The sequence below is a fragment of the Taudactylus pleione genome, unplaced genomic scaffold (assembly GCF_031769625.1).
Source record: "Taudactylus pleione unplaced genomic scaffold, aTauple2 ptg000612l, whole genome shotgun sequence".
Taxonomy (NCBI): domain Eukaryota; kingdom Metazoa; phylum Chordata; class Amphibia; order Anura; family Myobatrachidae; genus Taudactylus; species Taudactylus pleione.
In genome coordinates, this window is record NW_028285014.1 from 2,423,371 (window position 1) to 2,441,592 (window position 18,222).

The following is an 18,222-nucleotide window of genomic DNA, read 5'->3' on the forward strand; positions in this document are numbered from 1 at the left end:
ACACAAGAATAATTGGCATCGAAAGTATTTTAAGGCTCTTAGACTTTACATATAACATGATATACAATTTTCTTGTAAGACAAACTAATCTGTTCTGCTAGGATGAAGACCTTAGTAAAGGGTGGCAACAGTAATTTTGAAGGATAACACTTTAGCTTGAGCCATTTTTCCTAAATAATGTTATTTAAGAAACAGCTTTTAGAGGAAATGCATAAATCTAAGATCTTGATTTAATGACCCCTTTTTCAACAAGTCCAAATTATTTGTCAAAATCACAATCAAAAATATAAATAGTAAAATGATAAACCCTAACAGGAAGCAGGTTCGGATATACTGATGTGCTTGTCAGGATGGCCGAGTGGTCTAAGGCGCCAGACTCAAGATTCTACTCTTCCAGTTAATGGGAATTCTGGTCTCTGTAAAGAGGCGTGGGTTCAAATCCCACTTCTGACAATATTTTCTTACTCTTTGGTTATGTTTTACACTCAAAATGACCGACATTGAGAAGTATGCTCAGGACATCCACAGTCTTTCAGTCTTTCCTCTCCCAGACATTGATATCTTGATCCCATTTATTTCTCAGCAATATGAAGCACAATGATTGAATGAATTAAAGGGCATAGAAACTTTTAAAGACCTAAGAATTGATCGATTTTCCCATCTACATTCCAATCAAGATCAAATTACATTAGACTTAAATTAATTAAATTATTCTTAAATGATAAAGACACTATGATTAGTTTTAAAATTCTAAAGTTCAGTTCATATAGAAATTGGCTATTGAAATAATGTATTACATAGAAACAGAATTTGATGGCAGATAAGAACCACTTGGCCCATGTAGTCTGCTCCTTTTCATGTATCCTTTAGGCAACTTCAACCATATTTGCTCCTTACATTTCTCTTAAGGATATTCTTATGCCTATCCGAAGCGTGTTTAAATTGTTTCACCGTTTAGCTTCAACAACATTGGATGGGAGGCTTTTCTATTTATCAACTACCCTTTCTGTGAAGTAATTTTCTTCAAATTTCCTCTAAGTCTACCTCCCTCCAGTTTCAGTGCATGTCCTCGTGTTCTTGTACATCTCTTCCTTTGAAGAATAAGTATTGTTTGCTCAACATTCTTTTAGTATTCAGTAATCTAAACATAAAACACAAGAATAATTGGCATCGAAAGTATTTTAAGGCTCTTAGACTTTACATATAACATGATATACAATTTACTTCTAAGACAAACTAATCTGTTCTGCTAGGATGAAGACCTTAGTAAAGGGTGGCAACAGTAATTTTGAAGGATAACACTTTAGCTTGATCCATTTTTCCTAAATAATGTTATTTTAGAAACAGCTTTTAGAGGAAATGCATTAATCTAAGATCTTGATTTAATGACCCCTTTTTCAACAAGTCCAAATTATTTGTCAAAATCACAATCAAAAATATAAATAGTAAATTGATAAACCCTAACAGACAGCAGGTTCGGATATACTGATGTGCTTGTCAGGATGGCCGAGCGGTCTAAGGCGCCAGACTCAAGATTCTACTCTTCCAGTTAATGGGAATTCTGGTCTCTGTAAAGAGGCGTGGGTTCAAATCCCACTTCTGACAATATTTTCTTGCTCTTTGGTTATGTTTTACACTCAAAATGACCGACATTGAGAAGTATGCTCAGGACATCCACAGTCTTTCAATCTTTCCTCTCCCAGACATTGATATCCTGATCCCATTTATTTCTAAGCAATATGAAGCACAATGATTGAATGAATTAAAGGGCATAGAAACTGTTAAAGACCTAAGAATTGTTCGATTTTCCCATCTACATTCCAATCAAGATCAAATTATATTAGACTTAAATTAATTAAATTATTCTTAAATGATAAAGACACTATGATTAGTTTTAAAATTCTAATGTTCAGTTCATGTAGAAATTGACTGTTGAAATAATGTTTTACATAGAAACAGAATTTGATGGCAGATAAGAACCACTTGGCCCATGTAGTCTGCTCCTTTTCATGTATCCTTTAGGCAACTTCAATCCTATTTGCTCCTTACATTTCTCTTAAGGATATTCTTATGCCTATCCCAAGCGTGTTTAAATTGTTTCACCATTTAGCTTCAACAACATCGGATGGGAGGCTTTTCTATTTATCAACTACCCTTTCTGTGAAGTAATTTTTCTTCAAATTTCCTCTAAGTCTACCTCCCTCCAGTTTCAGTGCATGTCCTCGTGTTCTTGTACATCTCTTCCTTTGAAGAATAAGTATTGTTTGCACAACATTCTTTTAGTATTCAGTAATCTAAACATAAAACACAAGAATAATTGGCATCGAAGGTATTTTAAGGCTCTTAGACTTTACATATAACGTGATATACAATTTACTTCTAAGACAAACTAATCTGTTCTGCTAGGATGAAGACCTTGGTAAAGGGTGGCAACAGTAATTTTGAAGGATAACACTTTAGCTTGAGCCATTTTTCCTAAATAATGTTATTTAAGAAACAGCTTTTAGAGGAAATGCATTAATCTAAGATCTTGATTTAATGACCCCTTTTTCAACAAGGCCAAATTATTTGTCAAAATCACAATCAAAAATATAAATAGTAAAATGATAAACCCTAACAGGAAGCAGGTTTGGACATGCTGATGTGCTTGTCAGGATGGCCGAGCGGTCCAAGACACAGACTCAAGATTCTACTCTTCCAGTTAATGGGAATTCTGGTCTCTGTAAAGAGGCGTAGGTTCAAATCCCACTTCTGACAATATATTTTTGCTCTTTGGTTATGTTTTACACTCAAAATGACTGACATTGAGAAGTATGCTCTGGACATCCACAGTCTTTCAATCTTTCCTCTCCCAGACATTGATATCTTGATCCCATTTAATTCTAAGCAATATGAAGCACAATGATTGAATGAATTAAAGGGCATAGAAACTTTTAAAGACCTAAGAATTGATCGATTTTCTCATCTACATTCCAATCAAGATCAAATTACATTAGACTTAAATTAATTAAATTATTCTTAAATGATAAAGACACTATGATTAGTTTTAAAATTCTTAAGTTCAGTTCATGTAGAAATTGGCGGTTGAAATAATGTTTTACATAGAAACAGAATTTGATGGCAGATAAGAACCACTTGGCCCACGTAGTCTGCTACTTTTCATGTATCCTTTAGGCAACTTCAACCCTTTTTGCTCCTTACATTTCTTTTAAGGATATTCTTATGCCTATCCCAAGCGTATTTAAATTGTTTCACCATTTAGCTTCAACAACATCGGATGGGAGGCTTTTCTATTTATCAATTACCCTTTCTGTGAAGTAATTTTTCTTCAAATTTCCTCTAAGTCTACCTCCCTTCAGTTTCAGTGCATGTCCTCATGTTCTTGTACATCTCTTCCTTTGAAGAATAAATATTGTTTGCACAACATTCTTTTAGTATTCAGTAATCTAAACATAAAACACAAGAATAATTGGCATCGAAAGTATTTTAAGGCTCTTAGACTTTACATATAACATGATATACAATTTTCTTGTAAGACAAACTAATCTGTTCTGCTAGGATGAAGACGTTAGTAAAGGGTGGCAACAGTAATTTTGAAGGATAACACTTTAGCTTGAGCCATTTTTCCTAAATAATGTTATTTAAGAAACAGCTTTTAGAGGAAATGCATAAATCTAAGATCTTGATTTAATGACCCCTTTTTCAACAAGTCCAAATTATTTGTCAAAATCACAATCAAAAATATAAATAGTAAAATGATAAACCCTAACAGGAAGCAGGTTCGGATATACTGATGTGCTTGTCAGGATGGCCGAGTGGTCTAAGGCGCCAGACTCAAGATTCTACTCTTCCAGTTAATGGGAATTCTGGTCTCTGTAAAGAGATGTGGGTTCAAATCCCACTTCCGACAATATTTTCTTACTCTTTGGTTATGTTTTACACTCAAAATGACCGACATTGAGAAGTATGCTCAGGACATCCACAGTCTTTCAGTCTTTCCTCTCCCAGACATTGATATCTTGATCCCATTTATTTCTCAGCAATATGAAGCACAATGATTGAATGAATTAAAGGGCATAGAAACTTTTAAAGACCTAAGAATTGATCGATTTTCCCATCTGCATTCCAATCAAGATCAAATTACATTAGAGTTAAATTAATTAAATTATTCTTAAATGATAAAGACACTATGATTAGTTTTAAAATTCTAAAGTTCAGTTCATATAGAAATTGGCTATTGAAATAATGTATTACATAGAAACAGAATTTGATGGCAGATAAGAACCACTTGGCCCATGTAGTCTGCTCCTTTTCATGTATCCTTTAGGCAACTTCAACCATATTTGCTCCTTACATTTCTCTTAAGGATATTCTTATGCCTATCCGAAGCGTGTTTAAATTGTTTCACCGTTTAGCTTCAACAACATTGGATGGGAGGCTTTTCTATTTATCAACTACCCTTTCTGTGAAGTAATTTTCTTCAAATTCCCTCTAAGTCTACCTCCCTCCAGTTTCAGTGCATGTCCTCGTGTTCTTGTACATCTCTTCCTTTGAAGAATAAGTATTGTTTGCTCAACATTCTTTTAGTATTCAGTAATCTAAACATAAAACACAAGAATAATTGGCATCGAAAGTATTTTAAGGCTCTTAGACTTTACATATAACATGATATACAATTTACTTCTAAGACAAACTAATCTGTTCTGCTAGGATGAAGACCTTAGTAAAGGGTGGCAACAGTAATTTTGAAGGATAACACTTTAGCTTGAGCCATTTTTCCTAAATAATGTTATTTAAGAAACAGCTTTTAGAGGAAATGCATTAATCTAAGATCTTGATTTAATGACCCCTTTTTCAACAAGTCCAAATTATTTGTCAAAATCACAATCAAAAATATAAATAGTAAATTGATAAACCCTAACAGACAGCAGGTTCGGATATACTGATGTGCTTGTCAGGATGGCCGAGCGGTCTAAGGCGCCAGACTCAAGATTCTACTCTTCCAGTTAATGGGAATTCTGGTCTCTGTAAAGAGGCGTGGGTTCAAATCCCACTTCTGACAATATTTTCTTGCTCTTTGGTTATGTTTTACACTCAAAATGACCGACATTGAGAAGTATGCTCAGGACATCCACAGTCTTTCAATCTTTCCTCTCCCAGACATTGATATCCTGATCCCATTTATTTCTAAGCAATATGAAGCACAATGATTGAATGAATTAAAGGGCATAGAAACTGTTAAAGACCTAAGAATTGTTCGATTTTCCCATCTACATTCCAATCAAGATCAAATTATATTAGACTTAAATTAATTAAATTATTCTTAAATGATAAAGACACTATGATTAGTTTTAAAATTCTAATGTTCAGTTCATGTAGAAATTGACTGTTGAAATAATGTTTTACATAGAAACAGAATTTGATGGCAGATAAGAACCACTTGGCCCATGTAGTCTGCTCCTTTTCATGTATCCTTTAGGCAACTTCAATCCTATTTGCTCCTTACATTTCTCTTAAGGATATTCTTATGCCTATCCCAAGCGTGTTTAAATTGTTTCACCATTTAGCTTCAACAACATCGGATGGGAGGCTTTTCTATTTATCAACTACCCTTTCTGTGAAGTAATTTTTCTTCAAATTTCCTCTAAGTCTACCTCCCTCCAGTTTCAGTGCATGTCCTCGTGTTCTTGTACATCTCTTCCTTTGAAGAATAAGTATTGTTTGCACAACATTCTTTTAGTATTCAGTAATCTAAACATAAAACACAAGAATAATTGGCATCGAAGGTATTTTAAGGCTCTTAGACTTTACATATAACGTGATATACAATTTACTTCTAAGACAAACTAATCTGTTCTGCTAGGATGAAGACCTTAGTAAAGGGTGGCAACAGTAATTTTGAAGGATAACACTTTAGCTTGAGCCATTTTTCCTAAATAATGTTATTTAAGAAACAGCTTTTAGAGGAAATGCATTAATCTAAGATCTTGATTTAATGACCCCTTTTTCAACAAGGCCAAATTATTTGTCAAAATCACAATCAAAAATATAAATAGTAAAATGATAAACCCTAACAGGAAGCAGGTTTGGACATACTGATGTGCTTGTCAGGATGGCCGAGCGGTCCAAGACACCAGACTCAAGATTCTACTCTTCCAGTTAATGGGAATTCTTGTCTCTGTAAAGAGGCGTAGGTTCAAATCCCACTTCTGACAATATATTTTTGCTCTTTGGTTATGTTTTACACTCAAAATGACTGACATTGAGAAGTATGCTCTGGACATCCACAGTCTTTCAATCTTTCCTCTCCCAGACATTGATATCTTGATCCCATTTATTTCTAAGCAATATGAAGCACAATGATTGAATGAATTAAAGGGCATAGAAACTTTTAAAGACCTAAGAATTGATCGATTTTCCCATCTACATTCCAATCAAGATCAAATTACATTAGACTTAAATTAATTAAATTATTCTTAAATGATAAAGACACTATGATTAGTTTTAAAATTCTAAAGTTCAGTTCATGTAGAAATTGGCGGTTGAAATAATGTTTTACATAGAAACAGAATTTGATGGCAGATAAGAACCACTTGGCCCACGTAGTCTGCTACTTTTCATGTATCCTTTAGGCAACTTCAACCCTATTTGCTCCTTACATTTCTTTTAAGGATATTCTTATGCCTATCCCAAGCGTATTTAAATTGTTTCACCATTTAGCTTCAACAACATCGGATGGGAGGCTTTTCTATTTATCAATTACCCTTTCTGTGAAGTAATTTTTCTTCAAATTTCCTCTAAGTCTACCTCCCTTCAGTTTCAGTGCATGTCCTCATGTTCTTGTACATCTCTTCCTTTGAAGAATAAATATTGTTTGCACAACATTCTTTTAGTATTCAGTAATCTAAACATAAAACACAAGAATAATTGGCATCGAAAGTATTTTAAGGCTCTTAGACTTTACATATAACATGATATACAATTTTCTTGTAAGACAAACTAATCTGTTCTGCTAGGATGAAGACGTTAGTAAAGGGTGGCAACAGTAATTTTGAAGGATAACACTTTAGCTTGAGCCATTTTTCCTAAATAATGTTATTTAAGAAACAGCTTTTAGAGGAAATGCATAAATCTAAGATCTTGATTTAATGACCCCTTTTTCAACAAGTCCAAATTATTTGTCAAAATCACAATCAAAAATATAAATAGTAAAATGATAAACCCTAACAGGAAGCAGGTTCGGATATACTGATGTGCTTGTCAGGATGGCCGAGTGGTCTAAGGCGCCAGACTCAAGATTCTACTCTTCCAGTTAATGGGAATTCTGGTCTCTGTAAAGAGACGTGGGTTCAAATCCCACTTCCGACAATATTTTCTTACTCTTTGGTTATGTTTTACACTCAAAATGACCGACATTGAGAAGTATGCTCAGGACATCCACAGTCTTTCAGTCTTTCCTCTCCCAGACATTGATATCTTGATCCCATTTATTTCTCAGCAATATGAAGCACAATGATTGAATGAATTAAAGGGCATAGAAACTTTTAAAGACCTAAGAATTGATCGATTTTCCCATCTGCATTCCAATCAAGATCAAATTACATTAGAGTTAAATTAATTAAATTATTCTTAAATGATAAAGACACTATGATTAGTTTTAAAATTCTAAAGTTCAGTTCATATAGAAATTGGCTATTGAAATAATGTATTACATAGAAACAGAATTTGATGGCAGATAAGAACCACTTGGCCCATGTAGTCTGCTCCTTTTCATGTATCCTTTAGGCAACTTCAATCCTATTTGCTCCTTACATTTCTCTTAAGGATATTCTTATGCCTATCCCAAGCGTGTTTAAATTGTTTCACCATTTAGCTTCAACAACATCGGATGGGAGGCTTTTCTATTTATCAACTACCCTTTCTGTGAAGTAATTTTTCTTCAAATTTCCTCTAAGTCTACCTCCCTCCAGTTTCAGTGCATGTCCTCTTGTTCTTGTACATCTCTTCCTTTGAAGAATAAGTATTGTTTGCACAACATTCTTTTAGTATTCAGTAATCTAAACATAAAACACAAGAATAATTGGCATCGAAGGTATTTTAAGGCTCTTAGACTTTACATATAACGTGATATACAATTTACTTCTAAGACAAACTAATCTGTTCTGCTAGGATGAAGACCTTAGTAAAGGGTGGCAACAGTAATTTTGAAGGATAACACTTTAGCTTGAGCCATTTTTCCTAAATAATGTTATTTAAGAAACAGCTTTTAGAGGAAATGCATTAATCTAAGATCTTGATTTAATGACCCCTTTTTCAACAAGGCCAAATTATTTGTCAAAATCACAATCAAAAATATAAATAGTAAAATGATAAACCCTAACAGGAAGCAGGTTTGGACATACTGATGTGCTTGTCAGGATGGCCGAGCGGTCCAAGACACCAGACTCAAGATTCTACTCTTCCAGTTAATGGGAATTCTGGTCTCTGTAAAGAGACGTGCGTTCAAATCCCACTTCCGACAATATTTTCTTACTCTTTGGTTATGTATTACACTCAAAATGACCGACATTGAGAAGTATGCTCAGGACATCCACAGTCTTTCAGTCTTTCCTCTCCCAGACATTGATATCTTGATCCCATTTATTTCTAAGCAATATGAAGCACAATGATTGAATGAATTAAAGGGCATAGAAACTGTTAAAGACCTAAGAATTGATCGATTTTCCCATCTACATTCCAATCAAGATCAAATTACATTAGAGTTAAATTAATTAAATTATTCTTAAATGATAAAGACACTATGATTAGTTTTAAAATTCTAAAGTTCAGTTCATATAGAAATTGGCTATTGAAATAATGTATTACATAGAAACAGAATTTGATGGCAGATAAGAACCACTTGGCCCATGTAGTCTGCTCCTTTTCATGTATCCTTTAGGCAACTTCAATCCTATTTGCTCCTTACATTTCTCTTAAGGATATTCTTATGCCAATCCCAAGTGTGTTTAAATTGTTTCACCATTTAGCTTCAACAACATCGGATGGGAGGCTTTTCTATTTATCAACTACCCTTTCTGTGAAGTAATTTTTCTTCAAATTTCCTCTAAGTCTACCTCCCTCCAGTTCAGTGCATGTCCTCGTGTTCTTGTACATCTCTTCCTTTGAAGAATAAGTATTGTTTGCACAACATTCTTTTAGTATTCAGTAATCTAAACATAAAACACAAGAATAATTGGCATCGAAAGTATTTTAAGGCTCTTAGACTTTACATATAACGTGATATACAATTTACTTCTAAGACAAACTAATCTGTTCTGCTAGGATGAAGACCTTAGTAAAGGGTGGCAACAGTAATTTTGAAGGATAACACTTTAGCATGAGCCATTTTTCCTAAATAATGTTATTTAAGAAACAGCTTTTAGAGGAAATGCATTAATCTAAGATCTTGATTTAATGACCCCTTTTTCAACAAGGCCAAATTATTTGTCAAAATCACAATCAAAAATATAAATAGTAAAATGATAAACCCTAACAGGAAGCAGGTTTGGACATACTGATGTGCTTGTCAGGATGGCCGAGCGGTCCAAGACACCAGACTCAAGATTCTACTCTTCCAGTTAATGGGAATTCTTGTCTCTGTAAAGAGGCGTAGGTTCAAATCCCACTTCTGACAATATTTTTTTGCTCTTTGGTTATGTTTTACACTCACAATGACTGACATTGAGAAGTATGCTCAGGACATCCACAGTCTTTCAATCTTTCCTCTCCCAGACATTGATATCTTGATCCCATTTATTTCTAAGCAATATGAAGCACAATGATTGAATGAATTAAAGGGCATAGAAACTTTTAAAGACCTAAGAATTGATCGATTTTCCCATCTACATTCCAATCAAGATCAAATTACATTAGACTTAAATTAATTAAATTATTCTTAAATGATAAAGACACTATGATTAGTTTTAAAATTCTAAAGTTCAGTTCATGTAGAAATTGGCGGTTGAAATAATGTTTTACATAGAAACAGAATTTGATGGCAGATAAGAACCACTTGGCCCACGTAGTCTGCTACTTTTCATGTATCCTTTAGGCAACTTCAACCCTATTTGCTCCTTACATTTCTTTTAAGGATATTCTTATGCCTATCCCAAGCGTATTTAAATTGTTTCACCATTTAGCTTCAACAACATCGGATGGGAGGCTTTTCTATTTATCAATTACCCTTTCTGTGAAGTAATTTTTCTTCAAATTTCCTCTAAGTCTACCTCCCTTCAGTTTCAGTGCATGTCCTCATGTTCTTGAACATCTCTTCCTTTGAAGAATAAATATTGTTTGCACAACATTCTTTTAGTATTCAGTAATCTAAACATAAAACACAAGAATAATTGGCATCGAAAGTATTTTAAGGCTCTTAGACTTTACATATAACATGATATACAATTTTCTTGTAAGACAAACTAATCTGTTCTGCTAGGATGAAGACCTTAGTAAAGGGTGGCAACAGTAATTTTGAAGGATAACACTTTAGCTTGAGCCATTTTTCCTAAATAATGTTATTTAAGAAACAGCTTTTAGAGGAAGTGCATAAATCTAAGATCTTGATTTAATGACCCCTTTTTCAACAAGTCCAAATTATTTGTCAAAATCACAATCAAAAATATAAATAGTAAAATGATAAACCCTAACAGGAAGCAGGTTCGGATATACTGATGTGCTTGTCAGGATGGCCGAGTGGTCTAAGGCGCCAGACTCAAGATTCTACTTTTCCAGTTAATGGGAATTCTGGTCTCTGTAAAGAGACGTGGGTTCAAATCCCACTTCCGACAATATTTTCTTACTCTTTGGTTATGTTTTACACTCAAAATGACCGACATTGAGAAGTATGCTCAGGACATCCACAGTCTTTCAGTCTTTCCTCTCCCAGACATTGATATCTTGATCCCATTTATTTCTCAGCAATATGAAGCACAATGATTGAATGAATTAAAGGGCATAGAAACTTTTAAAGACCTAAGAATTGATCGATTTTCCCATCTGCATTCCAATCAAGATCAAATTACATTAGAGTTAAATTAATTAAATTATTCTTAAATGATAAAGACACTATGATTAGTTTTAAAATTCTAAAGTTCAGTTCATATAGAAATTGGCTATTGAAATAATGTATTACATAGAAACAGAATTTGATGGCAGATAAGAACCACTTGGCCCATGTAGTCTGCTCCTTTTCATGTATCCTTTAGGCAACTTCAATCCTATTTGCTCCTTACATTTCTCTTAAGGATATTCTTATGCCTATCCCAAGCGTGTTTAAATTGTTTCACCATTTAGCTTCAACAACATCGGATGGGAGGCTTTTCTATTTATCAACTACCCTTTCTGTGAAGTAATTTTTCTTCAAATTTCCTCTAAGTCTACCTCCCTCCAGTTTCAGTGCATGTCCTCGTGTTCTTGTACATCTCTTCCTTTGAAGAATAAGTATTGTTTGCACAACATTCTTTTAGTATTCAGTAATCTAAACATAAAACACAAGAATAATTGGCATCGAAGGTATTTTAAGGCTCTTAGACTTTACATATAACGTGATATACAATTTACTTCTAAGACAAACTAATCTGTTCTGCTAGGATGAAGACCTTAGTAAAGGGTGGCAACAGTAATTTTGAAGGATAACACTTTAGCTTGAGCCATTTTTCCTAAATAATGTTATTTAAGAAACAGCTTTTAGAGGAAATGCATTAATCTAAGATCTTGATTTAATGACCCCTTTTTCAACAAGGCCAAATTATTTGTCAAAATCACAATCAAAAATATAAATAGTAAAATGATAAACCCTAACAGGAAGCAGGTTTGGACATACTGATGTGCTTGTCAGGATGGCCGAGCGGTCCAAGACACCAGACTCAAGATTCTACTCTTCCAGTTAATGGGAATTCTTGTCTCTGTAAAGAGGCGTAGGTTCAAATCCCACTTCTGACAATATATTTTTGCTCTTTGGTTATGTTTTACACTCAAAATGACTGACATTGAGAAGTATGCTCTGGACATCCACAGTCTTTCAATCTTTCCTCTCCCAGACATTGATATCTTGATCCCATTTATTTCTAAGCAATATGAAGCACAATGATTGAATGAATTAAAGGGCATAGAAACTTTTAAAGACCTAAGAATTGATCGATTTTCCCATCTACATTCCAATCAAGATCAAATTACATTAGACTTAAATTAATTAAATTATTCTTAAATGATAAAGACACTATGATTAGTTTTAAAATTCTAAAGTTCAGTTCATGTAGAAATTGGCGGTTGAAATAATGTTTTACATAGAAACAGAATTTGATGGCAGATAAGAACCACTTGGCCCACGTAGTCTGCTACTTTTCATGTATCCTTTAGGCAACTTCAACCCTATTTGCTCCTTACATTTCTTTTAAGGATATTCTTATGCCTATCCCAAGCGTATTTAAATTGTTTCACCATTTAGCTTCAACAACATCGGATGGGAGGCTTTTCTATTTATCAATTACCCTTTCTGTGAAGTAATTTTTCTTCAAATTTCCTCTAAGTCTACCTCCCTTCAGTTTCAGTGCATGTCCTCATGTTCTTGTACATCTCTTCCTTTGAAGAATAAATATTGTTTGCACAACATTCTTTTAGTATTCAGTAATCTAAACATAAAACACAAGAATAATTGTCATCGAAAGTATTTTAAGGCTCTTAGACTTTACATATAACATGATATACAATTTTCTTGTAAGACAAACTAATCTGTTCTGCTAGGATGAAGACGTTAGTAAAGGGTGGCAACAGTAATTTTGAAGGATAACACTTTAGCTTGAGCCATTTTTCCTAAATAATGTTATTTAAGAAACAGCTTTTAGAGGAAATGCATAAATCTAAGATCTTGATTTAATGACCCCTTTTTCAACAAGTCCAAATTATTTGTCAAAATCACAATCAAAAATATAAATAGTAAAATGATAAACCCTAACAGGAAGCAGGTTCGGATATACTGATGTGCTTGTCAGGATGGCCAAGTGGTCTAAGGCGCCAGACTCAAGATTCTACTCTTCCAGATAATGGGAATTCTGGTCTCTGTAAAGAGACGTGGGTTCAAATCCCACTTCCGACAATATTTTCTTACTCTTTGGTTATGTTTTACACTCAAAATGACCGACATTGAGAAGTATGCTCAGGACATCCACAGTCTTTCAGTCTTTCCTCTCCCAGACATTGATATCTTGATCCCATTTATTTCTCAGCAATATGAAGCACAATGATTGAATGAATTAAAGGGCATAGAAACTTTTAAAGACCTAAGAATTGATCGATTTTCCCATCTGCATTCCAATCAAGATCAAATTACATTAGAGTTAAATTAATTAAATTATTCTTAAATGATAAAGACACTATGATTAGTTTTAAAATTCTAAAGTTCAGTTCATATAGAAATTGGCTATTGAAATAATGTATTACATAGAAACAGAATTTGATGGCAGATAAGAACCACTTGGCCCATGTAGTCTGCTCCTTTTCATGTATCCTTTAGGCAACTTCAATCCTATTTGCTCCTTACATTTCTCTTAAGGATATTCTTATGCCTATCCCAAGCGTGTTTAAATTGTTTCACCATTTAGCTTCAACAACATCGGATGGGAGGCTTTTCTATTTATCAACTACCCTTTCTGTGAAGTAATTTTTCTTCAAATTTCCTCTAAGTCTACCTCCCTCCAGTTTCAGTGCATGTCCTCTTGTTCTTGTACATCTCTTCCTTTGAAGAATAAGTATTGTTTGCACAACATTCTTTTAGTATTCAGTAATCTAAACATAAAACACAAGAATAATTGGCATCGAAGGTATTTTAAGGCTCTTAGACTTTACATATAACGTGATATACAATTTACTTCTAAGACAAACTAATCTGTTCTGCTAGGATGAAGACCTTAGTAAAGGGTGGCAACAGTAATTTTGAAGGATAACACTTTAGCTTGAGCCATTTTTCCTAAATAATGTTATTTAAGAAACAGCTTTTAGAGGAAATGCATTAATCTAAGATCTTGATTTAATGACCCCTTTTTCAACAAGGCCAAATTATTTGTCAAAATCACAATCAAAAATATAAATAGTAAAATGATAAACCCTAACAGGAAGCAGGTTTGGACATACTGATGTGCTTGTCAGGATGGCCGAGCGGTCCAAGACACCAGACTCAAGATTCTACTCTTCCAGTTAATTTGAATTCTTGTCTCTGTAAAGAGGCGTAGGTTCAAATCCCACTTCTGACAATATTTTTTTGCTCTTTGGTTATGTTTTACACTCACAATGACTGACATTGAGAAGTATGCTCAGGACATCCACAGTCTTTCAATCTTTCCTCTCCCAGACATTGATATCTTGATCCCATTTATTTCTAAGCAATATGAAGCACAATGATTGAATGAATTAAAGGGCATAGAAACTTTTAAAGACCTAAGAATTGATCGATTTTCCCATCTACATTCCAATCAAGATCAAATTACATTAGACTTAAATTAATTTAATTATTCTTAAATGATAAAGACACTATGATTAGTTTTAAAATTCTAAAGTTCAGTTCATGTAGAAATTGGCGGTTGAAATAATGTTTTACATAGAAACAGAATTTGATGGCAGATAAGAACCACTTGGCCCACGTAGTCTGCTACTTTTCATGTATCCTTTAGGCAACTTCAACCCTATTTGCTCCTTACATTTCTTTTAAGGATATTCTTATGCCTATCCCAAGCGTATTTAAATTGTTTCACCATTTAGCTTCAACAACATCGGATGGGAGGCTTTTCTATTTATCAATTACCCTTTCTGTGAAGTAATTTTTCTTCAAATTTCCTCTAAGTCTACCTCCCTTCAGTTTCAGTGCATGTCCTCATGTTCTTGAACATCTCTTCCTTTGAAGAATAAATATTGTTTGCACAACATTCTTTTAGTATTCAGTAATCTAAACATAAAACACAAGAATAATTGGCATCGAAAGTATTTTAAGGCTCTTAGACTTTACATATAACATGATATACAATTTTCTTGTAAGACAAACTAATCTGTTCTGCTAGGATGAAGACCTTAGTAAAGGGTGGCAACAGTAATTTTGAAGGATAACACTTTAGCTTGAGCCATTTTTCCTAAATAATGTTATTTAAGAAACAGCTTTTAGAGGAAGTGCATAAATCTAAGATCTTGATTTAATGACCCCTTTTTCAACAAGTCCAAATTATTTGTCAAAATCACAATCAAAAATATAAATAGTAAAATGATAAACCCTAACAGGAAGCAGGTTCGGATATACTGATGTGCTTGTCAGGATGGCCGAGTGGTCTAAGGCGCCAGACTCAAGATTCTACTTTTCCAGTTAATGGGAATTCTGGTCTCTGTAAAGAGACGTGGGTTCAAATCCCACTTCCGACAATATTTTCTTACTCTTTGGTTATGTTTTACACTCAAAATGACCGACATTGAGAAGTATGCTCAGGACATCCACAGTCTTTCAGTCTTTCCTCTCCCAGACATTGATATCTTGATCCCATTTATTTCTCAGCAATATGAAGCACAATGATTGAATGAATTAAAGGGCATAGAAACTTTTAAAGACCTAAGAATTGATCGATTTTCCCATCTGCATTCCAATCAAGATCAAATTACATTAGAGTTAAATTAATTAAATTATTCTTAAATGATAAAGACACTATGATTAGTTTTAAAATTCTAAAGTTCAGTTCATATAGAAATTGGCTATTGAAATAATGTATTACATAGAAACAGAATTTGATGGCAGATAAGAACCACTTGGCCCATGTAGTCTGCTCCTTTTCATGTATCCTTTAGGCAACTTCAATCCTATTTGCTCCTTACATTTCTCTTAAGGATATTCTTATGCCTATCCCAAGCGTGTTTAAATTGTTTCACCATTTAGCTTCAACAACATCGGATGGGAGGCTTTTCTATTTATCAACTACCCTTTCTGTGAAGTAATTTTTCTTCAAATTTCCTCTAAGTCTACCTCCCTCCAGTTTCAGTGCATGTCCTCGTGTTCTTGTACATCTCTTCCTTTGAAGAATAAGTATTGTTTGCACAACATTCTTTTAGTATTCAGTAATCTAAACATAAAACACAAGAATAATTGGCATCGAAGGTATTTTAAGGCTCTTAGACTTTACATATAACATGATATACAATTTACTTCTAAGACAAACTAATCTGTTCTGCTAGGATGAAGACCTTAGTAAAGGGTGGCAACAGTAATTTTGAAGGATAACACTTTAGCTTGAGCCATTTTTCCTAAATAATGTTATTTAAGAAACAGCTTCTAGAGGAAATGCATTAATCTAAGATCTTGATTTAATTACCCCTTTTTCAACAAGGCCAAATTATTTGTCAAAATCACAATCAAAAATCTAAATAGTAAAATGATAAACCCTAACAGGAAGCAGGTTTGGACATACTGATGTGCTTGTCAGGATGGCCGAGCGGTCCAAGACACCAGACTCAAGATTCTACTCTTCCAGTTAATGGGAATTCTGGTCTCTGTAAAGAGGCGTAGGTTCAAATCCCACTTCTGATAATATATTTTTGCTCTTTGGTTATGTTTTACACTCAAAATGACTGACATTGAGAAGTATGCTCAGGACATCCACAGTCTTTCAGTCTTTCCTCTCCCAGACATTGATATCTTGATCCCATTTATTTCTCAGCAATATGAAGCACAATGATTGAATGAATTAAAGGGCATAGAAACTTTTAAAGACCTAAGAATTGATCGATTTTCCCATCTGCATTCCAATCAAGATCAAATTACATTAGAGTTAAATTAATTAAATTATTCTTAAATGATAAAGACACTATGATTAGTTTTAAAATTCTAAAGTTCAGTTCATATAGAAATTGGCTATTGAAATAATGTATTACATAGAAACAGAATTTGATGGCAGATAAGAACCACTTGGCCCATGTAGTCTGCTCCTTTTCATGTATCCTTTAGGCAACTTCAACCATATTTGCTCCTTACATTTCTCTTAAGGATATTCTTATGCCTATCCGAAGCGTGTTTAAATTGTTTCACCGTTTAGCTTCAACAACATTGGATGGGAGGCTTTTCTATTTATCAACTACCCTTTCTGTGAAGTAATTTTCTTCAAATTTCCTCTAAGTCTACCTCCCTCCAGTTTCAGTGCATGTCCTCGTGTTCTTGTACATCTCTTCCTTTGAAGAATAAGTATTGTTTGCTCAACATTCTTTTAGTATTCAGTAATCTAAACATAAAACACAAGAATAATTGGCATCGAAAGTATTTTAAGGCTCTTAGACTTTACATATAACATGATATACAATTTACTTCTAAGACAAACTAATCTGTTCTGCTAGGATGAAGACCTTAGTAAAGGGTGGCAACAGTAATTTTGAAGGATAACACTTTAGCTTGAGCCATTTTTCCTAAATAATGTTATTTTAGAAACAGCTTTTAGAGGAAATGCATTAATCTAAGATCTTGATTTAATGACCCCTTTTTCAACAAGTCCAAATTATTTGTCAAAATCACAATCAAAAATATAAATAGTAAATTGATAAACCCTAACAGACAGCAGGTTCGGATATACTGATGTGCTTGTCAGGATGGCCGAGCGGTCTAAGGCGCCAGACTCAAGATTCTACTCTTCCAGTTAATGGGAATTCTGGTCTCTGTAAAGAGGCGTGGGTTCAAATCCCACTTCTGACAATATTTTCTTGCTCTTTGGTTATGTTTTACACTCAAAATGACCGACATTGAGAAGTATGCTCAGGACATCCACAGTCTTTCAATCTTTCCTCTCCCAGACATTGATATCCTGATCCCATTTATTTCTAAGCAATATGAAGCACAATGATTGAATGAATTAAAGGGCATAGAAACTGTTAAAGACCTAAGAATTGTTCGATTTTCCCATCTACATTCCAATCAAGATCAAATTATATTAGACTTAAATTAATTAAATTATTCTTAAATGATAAAGACACTATGATTAGTTTTAAAATTCTAATGTTCAGTTCATGTAGAAATTGACTGTTGAAATAATGTTTTACATAGAAACAGAATTTGATGGCAGATAAGAACCACTTGGCCCATGTAGTCTGCTCCTTTTCATGTATCCTTTAGGCAACTTCAATCCTATTTGCTCCTTACATTTCTCTTAAGGATATTCTTATGCCTATCCCAAG

General features: G+C 33.8%; 9 non-coding genes across 9 annotated transcripts; all 9 read left to right on the forward strand.

The window, feature by feature from the left end:
* The first annotated feature begins 344 nt into the window (after positions 1 to 344).
* Positions 345 to 453, forward strand: TRNAL-CAA (transfer RNA leucine (anticodon CAA)). Its single transcript has 2 exons — positions 345 to 382; positions 408 to 453. It is a non-coding gene; the product is annotated as a tRNA-Leu (tRNA).
* Positions 454 to 1,496: 1,043 nt separating this feature from the next.
* Positions 1,497 to 1,605, forward strand: TRNAL-CAA (transfer RNA leucine (anticodon CAA)). The gene is made up of 2 exons: positions 1,497 to 1,534; positions 1,560 to 1,605. It is a non-coding gene; the product is annotated as a tRNA-Leu (tRNA).
* A 2,196-nt stretch (positions 1,606 to 3,801) lies between these two features.
* TRNAL-CAA (transfer RNA leucine (anticodon CAA)) lies at positions 3,802 to 3,910 on the forward strand. The gene is made up of 2 exons: positions 3,802 to 3,839; positions 3,865 to 3,910. It is a non-coding gene; the product is annotated as a tRNA-Leu (tRNA).
* Positions 3,911 to 4,953: 1,043 nt separating this feature from the next.
* On the forward strand, positions 4,954 to 5,062 carry TRNAL-CAA (transfer RNA leucine (anticodon CAA)). The gene is made up of 2 exons: positions 4,954 to 4,991; positions 5,017 to 5,062. It is a non-coding gene; the product is annotated as a tRNA-Leu (tRNA).
* A 2,197-nt stretch (positions 5,063 to 7,259) lies between these two features.
* TRNAL-CAA (transfer RNA leucine (anticodon CAA)) lies at positions 7,260 to 7,368 on the forward strand. The gene is made up of 2 exons: positions 7,260 to 7,297; positions 7,323 to 7,368. It is a non-coding gene; the product is annotated as a tRNA-Leu (tRNA).
* Positions 7,369 to 10,717: 3,349 nt separating this feature from the next.
* On the forward strand, positions 10,718 to 10,826 carry TRNAL-CAA (transfer RNA leucine (anticodon CAA)). The gene is made up of 2 exons: positions 10,718 to 10,755; positions 10,781 to 10,826. It is a non-coding gene; the product is annotated as a tRNA-Leu (tRNA).
* Positions 10,827 to 13,023: 2,197 nt separating this feature from the next.
* TRNAL-CAA (transfer RNA leucine (anticodon CAA)) lies at positions 13,024 to 13,132 on the forward strand. Its single transcript has 2 exons — positions 13,024 to 13,061; positions 13,087 to 13,132. It is a non-coding gene; the product is annotated as a tRNA-Leu (tRNA).
* A 2,197-nt stretch (positions 13,133 to 15,329) lies between these two features.
* On the forward strand, positions 15,330 to 15,438 carry TRNAL-CAA (transfer RNA leucine (anticodon CAA)). Its single transcript has 2 exons — positions 15,330 to 15,367; positions 15,393 to 15,438. It is a non-coding gene; the product is annotated as a tRNA-Leu (tRNA).
* A 2,196-nt stretch (positions 15,439 to 17,634) lies between these two features.
* TRNAL-CAA (transfer RNA leucine (anticodon CAA)) lies at positions 17,635 to 17,743 on the forward strand. The gene is made up of 2 exons: positions 17,635 to 17,672; positions 17,698 to 17,743. It is a non-coding gene; the product is annotated as a tRNA-Leu (tRNA).
* Positions 17,744 to 18,222: the final 479 nt, after the last annotated feature.